Consider the following 8,084-nt stretch of genomic DNA (forward strand, 5'->3'; position numbering starts at 1 on the left):
TTTCACCATGTTGGCCAGGCTGGTCTTGAACTCCTCGCTTCATGTGATCCACCCGCCTTGGCCTCCCAAAGTGTTGGGATTATAGGCATGAGCCACTGCGCCCGGACTCTCAATTGGTTTTTGGAAATATACAGCATACATGTGACATTGATTTGCCTTGAAAACATGATGCTAAGTGAAAGAAACCAGTCACAAAAGACTACAGAGCATGTGATTCCATTTACATGAAAGGTCCAGGACAGGCAAATCCACAGAAACACAGAGTCCATTTGTGATCGCCAGGGGCTGGGTTGGGCTGGGGGAGTGGAGCAACTGCTAGGGGATATCTTTTGGGGTGATGAAAATATTCTAAAATCAAATAGTGGTGAGAGTTGTATCAACTCTGTGAATATACTAAAAACCACCAACTTGTACACTTTAAAAGAATAAATGTTATGGTATACAAATTTTATTGAAATAAAACTATTATTTAAAAATGTACCTATATGCAATTGAAGAGAGGCTGGAAAGAAATCTGATAAAATATTAGATGGTAGGGTTTTTTCCTAATTTGTTCATTTTCTTCTATACATTCCTTTATATTTTCCAAAGTTTTCACAATGTAAATCCACTATTTATTCATCATACCCACACACATTGGTTAAGAAACTCAGTTACTGTTGTAAATCTGTAAAAAGATGAAAAAAAGGGGCAAACATTGCCTATAACAGAGCCTTCTCGGGGACTTCCTGTGACTCTCACCCCTACTCCCAAGATAGGTTCTCATGGTAGTGATTTGTGATGTTCACCCCTATTTTCCATTCTCTCCCAGCAGACAGTATTACCTTGTCCTCTTGGGGTTGGGTGGGGCCATGTGACTGGTGCTGACCGGTCGTTTGTTAGTGAAAGTGACATGTCACTCCTGAGCCAGAGCATTTACTGGATAATGTGAGACTCTTCTTTCTGCTGAAGTATCCTGCATACATGCAAGATGAGGTTGCTGTGTCAGCTCAGGTCGTGGAGGCAGGACAACACAGAGCTGTCCCAGCAGACCTGAGATGGGCACAGAATGGACATGAGATAGAAAGCTTTGCTGTCCTAAGCCACTGAGCACCTGGAGGTGGTTGTTGTTATCACAGCACAGTGTAGCCTGCACTGACTCGTGCACACTGACGGTGAGGTCTGACGAGCTGCCACCAATGTTAGTCATCTGCAGCTGCTGTCCAAAGTGAAATATATCAATAAGTGCATGTTCCATTGCTGCACAGCACCTCACCTCCTTTGCTTTTTTTCGTTGTTGTTTTGTTTTGTTTTGAGACAGAGTCTTGCTCTGTCACCTAGGCTGGAGAGCGGTGGTGCGATCTTGGCTCACTACAACCTCTTCCTCCTGGGTTCAAGCAATTCTGCCTTAGCCTTCTGAATAGCTGGGATTACAGGAACATGCCACCATGCCCTGCTAATATTTGTATTTTTAGTAGAGATGGGGTTTCACCATGTTGGCCAGGCTGGTCTCGAACTCTTGACCTTGTGATCCACCCACCTCAGCCTCTCAAAGTGCTGGGATTACAGGCGTGAGCCACCGGACTTGGCCACCTCACCTCCTTTTCTATTTAAAATGCCTTTATGTCTACTTTTGAGCTTTCTTCAAAACAAAGCTAGGTGGTAAGAAAATCAGATATTTTTCTCATTTAACAGTCCAAGAAGCAGCAATGAGACAAATTAAGTGTTTTGTCATTGATCCCCTACCCACTTCGTGGCATTATCCGGCCCTCTAACTCTCTGCCCAGTGTCCTGGCTACAGTGGCTTCTCAATCTGGTCCAAGAAGAATCAATCACCAGGCCAAGCACCAAAGCAGCATAGTTTGTGCAGTTAAAGATTATCCTTAAAATAAACCAGAGACTTTACTATCGAGGGGGCACCATGTACAGCTATGAAGAATCTTCTAGAAACAGGCATAAAGAAATGAGTCAAGGAAGACAGCCACTCTCCATTTCTCCAAGGTTACATTGGTCTTGGGAAAGTAAGCAGAGAATTAAAATTGGAAGGTGTAAGGAGATCCAAAAGTCTCCAAGACGCAGAATTGTAGGAGGAGCTCGCTTCGGCTTAGAGAGTCCTGATGCGAGACAATGACACAGAGGGAGAAGGATGGGTGTGGGCCCACAGAAAGCTGTCCCAGGACCTCGTCCCCCTGCTCTCTGCAGTTCTAATTCTTTGTGTTCCCAAATCGAATTGTCTGTCTTGCTTTTTTTCTGATTTGTAAAAGTAATACTTATTGCAAAAATTTAAATGCTGGACTATTGCATAGAGCGGAGAGTGAAAGGGTCTTTTAATCACATCCCTCAAGGATAACCACTGCTGACAGTTCAGCATCTCTCTTTCCACAGTTTGTTCTATGCATGTATCATAGTATAGCCAGGATCTATGCTATGGATAATGGATATCTATCTATCGATCGATCGATCGATCTATCTATCATCCAATCCATCTATATCTGTCTTATCTAGCTAGCTAGCTAGCTAGCTAGCTACCTAGCTCTTTATAAAAATGCATCCACCTTTCCACTGTCCTAGACAACTAGCTTACACTTAATCTTTACTCCCCATTCGCATTCATAACCTGCCATCTTGCTGCCTATTGCACTGAGAAAAGGGAAGCCACCAGAAGAGAAATTCCTTAAACTCCCACTACCACACCTTCTTCTCTGCATCAGGGCTGCCTGCTCTGCCTTCCCTTCTGTGTCCCAAACCTATTGTCTACTCGAGGACATGCTGCAGCAGCTCTTCCCTCTGTCCCGCATCCCGAAAGTTCCCCGCTTCACTCCCCCCGCCTCGACCCCAGGATCTCTTGCATGCCCCGGGATCTCTTGCACAGCATGCAAAAACACTGTCCTTCATCGATTCCCAGTCCTCCCCTCGTCTGACCCATCGGCAGCATTTGGCACAGTTGCTCACTCCCTCCTCCTGGAAACACCTTCTTCACACAGCATTTAGGAACCCCCGCTCCTCCTCGGTCATCTCTCTGCCTTTTAAACATTGGTATGTGCAGGACTCAGGCCTTGACCTCTACTTTTTTCTTCCCACTCTCACTCCAGGAGCCCTACCTTCAAAATAGATGCAGAATCTGATCACTTTCACCGGGACATCACTCTCATCCTGGCCTAACCTACCGTCACCTCTCCACTGGGTTCATGCCGTAGCCTCCTAACTGGTCTCTCTTCTCATGCTTTCTCCTCCAGAGTGTTCTAAACACCATAAAGTGATCCTTCAAAAATGTATGTCTGATCTTGTGGCCCTCCAGTGAATTTCAGGCTCAGCTGGAGTAAAAGCCAATGTCTTGTCGATGACCCTCAAGGCCCCATGCAATCTGATCCCACCCATTTTCTTTTCAGCTGGCTCCCTCCACTCCTTGGGCCCCTCCCATCCCAGAGCCTTTGTGTGGGCTGTTCCCTCAGCCTGGAATGGTCTTCTCCCAACTACCCCACTGCTCTCAGCCTCACTGCTTACTTGACTCTAATTAACCTTTGCAGTGAGGCCTCCTGTGACTACTCTACTTAAAACCCCCACTCTCCTTTGCCTTCTTGACCTCCTTCCTTTGCTTTATTTTCCTCATAGGACCCATCATGAAACTAACATAGTATCATGTTGAACCATATGAAATGGCCTATATTCAGCTATTTTCCTTTTTTTTTTTTTTTTTTTTTGAGATAGAATTTCGGTCTTGTTGCCCAGGCTAGAGTGCAATGGTGCGATCTCAGCTCACCACAACCTCTGCCTCCCGGGTTCAAGTGATTCTCCTGCCTCAGCCTCCCGAGTAGCTGGGATTACAGGCATGTGCCACCATGCCCAACTAATTTTGTATTTTTAGTAGAGACGGGGTTTCTCCATGTTGGTCAGGCTGGTCTTGAACTCCTGACCTCAGGTGATTTGCCCGCCTCGGCATCCCAAAGTGTTGGGATTACAGGCATAAGCCACTGCACCCGGCCCTGTTCAGCTACTTTCAACCAAAAAAAGTGCCAATTTCATGATTTATATTAATATTTATTTTATTTAACCCTTCTTTTCTGCCTCATCCATAGAATGTCAGCTCCTAAGGAATGATGATTTTGTCTGCCCTATTCTCTGTTGCACCTAGAACTGTGCCAGGCACATAGTAGGTGCTCAGTAAACATTTGTGGAGTGATTTTTAGTTAATTGCTTCCCCCTTAATGCATTCGTGGTCCTCTTGCCATCACCATTCCAACGAGTCTTTCTCATTCTTTGCAATGCCTGTCTGTCCTTGGTCAGCACTCCCTTCGAGATCCCGAGAGCATCTCGGAATCACCAGATCGCTCCCCACCACCAGTGGGGACTCTGCAGACAGCAGGCACAGCTTCAATGCCAGGCAGACCTAGAGTGAAATCACCAACCAAATCATCGTAGCTGTGTTAACCTCTTTGGTTAAGTTTCTCTGCCTTTGAGACAGAAAAAATACCCCTTATCTCAGTCCTGGGAGGCTTTGGGGGTGTTAGTAAAGTGTCAGCGCCCCCAAAGCCTCCTGGGGCTAAAGTGAATAAACCGTGGTGCTGAATAAAGCCTTCACCTTCATGTAGAACACCAAACATTCAAAACTTATACATACATTTCCAGACATACTTGCTAAGGGTTTATCTCCATGAGTCAGCTTTTTTCCCGAGGTTTCCAGGAATAAATCACCCAGGCCACCCACAGCTGGTCACACCATCGATAACTCGTTTCACCTTCTGAGATTCAGTCACTGTTTTGTCCTACCTCCTTCTTCTCGGAGTCGCGCTTTTTAAAAATGACTCTGTTCAGTGGTTAGCTTTTATTGCTCCCCTCACTCCATGCCCACTACAGTCGCTTGGTTTCTGCCTGTGAGTGGTGGTGATCCTTTTATTATCATATGCCTGGATACCACCCAGGGTGCTCTCTAAAAGGTAAAATAGGAGGTTCCCATTGATACCAGGAGATACTCCACACTCTAAGGCTTCACATGGGACTTGTATCAGTTAGCTCTAGCTGTACAACAAAACATCCCCAAAATGTAGTGGCTTAAAACATTGGTTCACGTATATGAGTGTGTGGGTTAGTTAGATGGTTTTTCTGGTCTGTGCCAGGTTTGGCTGATCTTGGCTGGGTTGTCTCGTGGATCTGAGGTCAGCTGATCTGTTGGCTGGTCTCGAATGTCCCCGCTCACATATCTGGAGGTTGGATAACTGCTGGCTGAGGCCATGGAGACAACCGGGCTGTGTGTCTCCCATCTTGCAGCAAGCTGTCCCTGGCTTGTTCACATGGTTGTTACAGGGGTACAACAGCACAAGCAGGAGCCCAGGCTGACAGCTCTCACAGCATCTCACCCACCACATTCTTTTGGCCAAAGCAAGTTGCAAGGTTAGTCCAGATTCAATAATAGGGAGTTAGACTCCTAGTTCAATGGTAGGGAGTTAGACTCCACTTCTTGGCTTGAGGAGCTGAGAAGTTGGGTAAAGGGTGTGGGTACAAGGAGGATTGAAGGATTGTGAGTATTTTTAGGATCCATTACTACAGGATCTTTCTCAGGCATGACGAGCAGGCCTGCCATGTTCTGGGTTGTCAGCACAGATGGAGTCCCTGATCCCCACTGACAGCTGCAGAACACAAACCTTTCCCCAGGATGGCAATCCTGCAATGACTGGCTTATCAGACTGCGCCAACTACCAGCTCACCTGCCACTGGGAGGGGAAGTGGGAAGAAGCCTCTTGGCCCTACAGGATTCAGCCCCACCCCTAACCTGTTCCTTGGTTCCCACAGTTTACTCCCCCTAGGCCAATTGGGTTTGTCTTCCCTGTCACAGACCTTTCTCTGTCCCTTCTCCTCCTCCCTCTTCTCTATCTGCAGCTTATTCAACCCTGACCTCTCCTTGCTGTGTTGCCTAGGCTGGTGTCAAATTCCTGGCCTTAAGCAATAACCCTGCCTTGGCCTCCCAAAGTGCTGGGATTACGGGCACGAGCCCTCACCCAGCCCCTGAGCTCCCCTTTTAACAGAAGCTTAAATGTCATTTCCAATAAGGAGCCTCCCCTGACCATTCTGGTCTGCACCAGTTTCTCCTTTCTTTAAATAACAATACACAATCCGTGCTGCACATTTTTAAAGATTATTTTTTATTGACACATAATAGACATACATATTTTCAGGGCATATGTGATATACTGATACATTCATATAATGTATAATAATCAAATCCCCTGATTGATAACCCTTAATTGAAATATCCATCACCTTAAACATTTGTCTTTTGCTATGCTGGGAACATTTGAATTATTCACTACTAGCTACTTTGAAATATATAGAAGATTACTGTTTACTGTATTCACTCTACTGACTTAGGTCTCATTCCTTCTAATTGTATTTTTGTACCCATGCATCAACATCTTTTCATCCCCACCTCCCCCATCCCCTTCCCAGCCTCTGGTAACCATTGTTCTATTCTCCCCTTCCATGAGATCCATGTTCTTAGCTCCCACATGTGTGAGTGACATGCAATATTTGTCATTCTGTGCTTGGCTTATTTCACTTAGCATAATGACCTCTGTTTCCATCCGTGTTGCTGCAGTGACAGGATTTCATTCTTTTTGATGACTGAATAATATTTCGTGGTGTATCTATACCACATTTTCTCTATTCATTCATCCACTAGTGGGCACTAAGGTTGGTCCCATATTTGGCTAAAAGTAGTGCGGCACCTTTTAATACGTAGGTTTTTAGATATACTGTGCATAAAGCTTTTACCGGGCATTAATCTTCCTAACACTTGAGCAGATACTATTATCGCCATTCTACAGTTGGGTGGCTGGGCTGAGAGGGTGGCTTTCCAAAGGTCTCATAATGGGAGGGAAGGGGTGGGTTCTGTTTTCAAAGCCAGGCCTGTCCTATTCCAAACCCCACCTGTGGCAGGGGCTGGCAGTCCCTCAGAGCCCCTTGCTACTTCAGGACAGGGGCCAGCCCACCTTCCACTACCAGGGTCTGCATTTCTTTGCCTGAGCACTTGTTCACAGGTTCGTTTCCCAGGTAGCAGGCTCAGGAGCTGAGGAACGAACTTCCTGCAGGAGCAGCCTTCCACAAATGACTGGCAAGAGTTGTGCTTAGACACCCGAGGGTGGGGTAGCTTCAAATGCTTGTTCTACACTGGCTCCCAGGACAGCCAGCAGGACTGGGCACCAGTTGCCCGCTGTGATGAGTGGCGACATCACCTTTTTTGGCTGCCTCCCCTCTCTGCCACACTCCCCTGCCTGCCCTTTCCTGGTAGCAGCTCCCAAATCAACCATCTTCACTCAGATCTTTGTCTCAGGGTCTGCTTCTGGGAAAGCCCAAAGGAAGGACAGACCTCTCAACCCCTTTGCCACGTGGCCCTGCATTCTCACAATCAGCCACCCCTGGAAGCCAGAGACTCACACTTACTACCACTCCCTCTCCCACAGAGCCTGTGGATACTCACTCACTCCGTAAATCCTAATCAAAATCATTGATTGATTCATGGATACCTCCGAACTACAGATATTAGGCCAGGAAGAGGCATCCAATCCCTCTTCCTTGAAGACATTTCATCTATAGTTTAAGAAGCTGGTCAAATCTGTGACAATCAAGGAATGTTCTCAGGCACTAACCCTTTCGCAAATAATCAATGGCCCCGAGAAGCAGAAGAGGTGCCACTGGCAGGACTGGGGGTGTGTGTGCAAGCCCACTCCTCTTGTGCACACTGCAAAATGTATTTGGGGATCAGTGGGCTAGTGGGACCCTACAAGACCATAGTCAAAATCTGAGGTAACTTGATTTTCATCTGTTGCTATTTCTTACCTGCCCATTAAAGAGTGTATAGTCCTTAAGCTATACAGTGTCCAGTACTCACATGGTGGGACAAAATTGGACTAGTTTGGATAAGTTGATACCTCGGCTCCCTTTCAACTTGCAGCTGTGAATTCTCTCCCAAGGGCCATGAGAGGACCAAGAGTGCAAGAGGCAAGGACTGGAAAGACAGCTCTAAGAAAACAGCCATTAGTGGTCATTCATGATGTTCCTATTCACCTCATCCTTTATGTGCTTTCTTTTTTTTTTTTTTTTTTTTTTTTTTT

This window comes from Rhinopithecus bieti, unplaced genomic scaffold, assembly GCF_001698545.2.
Source record: "Rhinopithecus bieti isolate Rb0 unplaced genomic scaffold, ASM169854v2 scaffold_25396, whole genome shotgun sequence".
In the NCBI taxonomy this organism is placed as follows: Eukaryota; Metazoa; Chordata; class Mammalia; order Primates; family Cercopithecidae; genus Rhinopithecus; species Rhinopithecus bieti.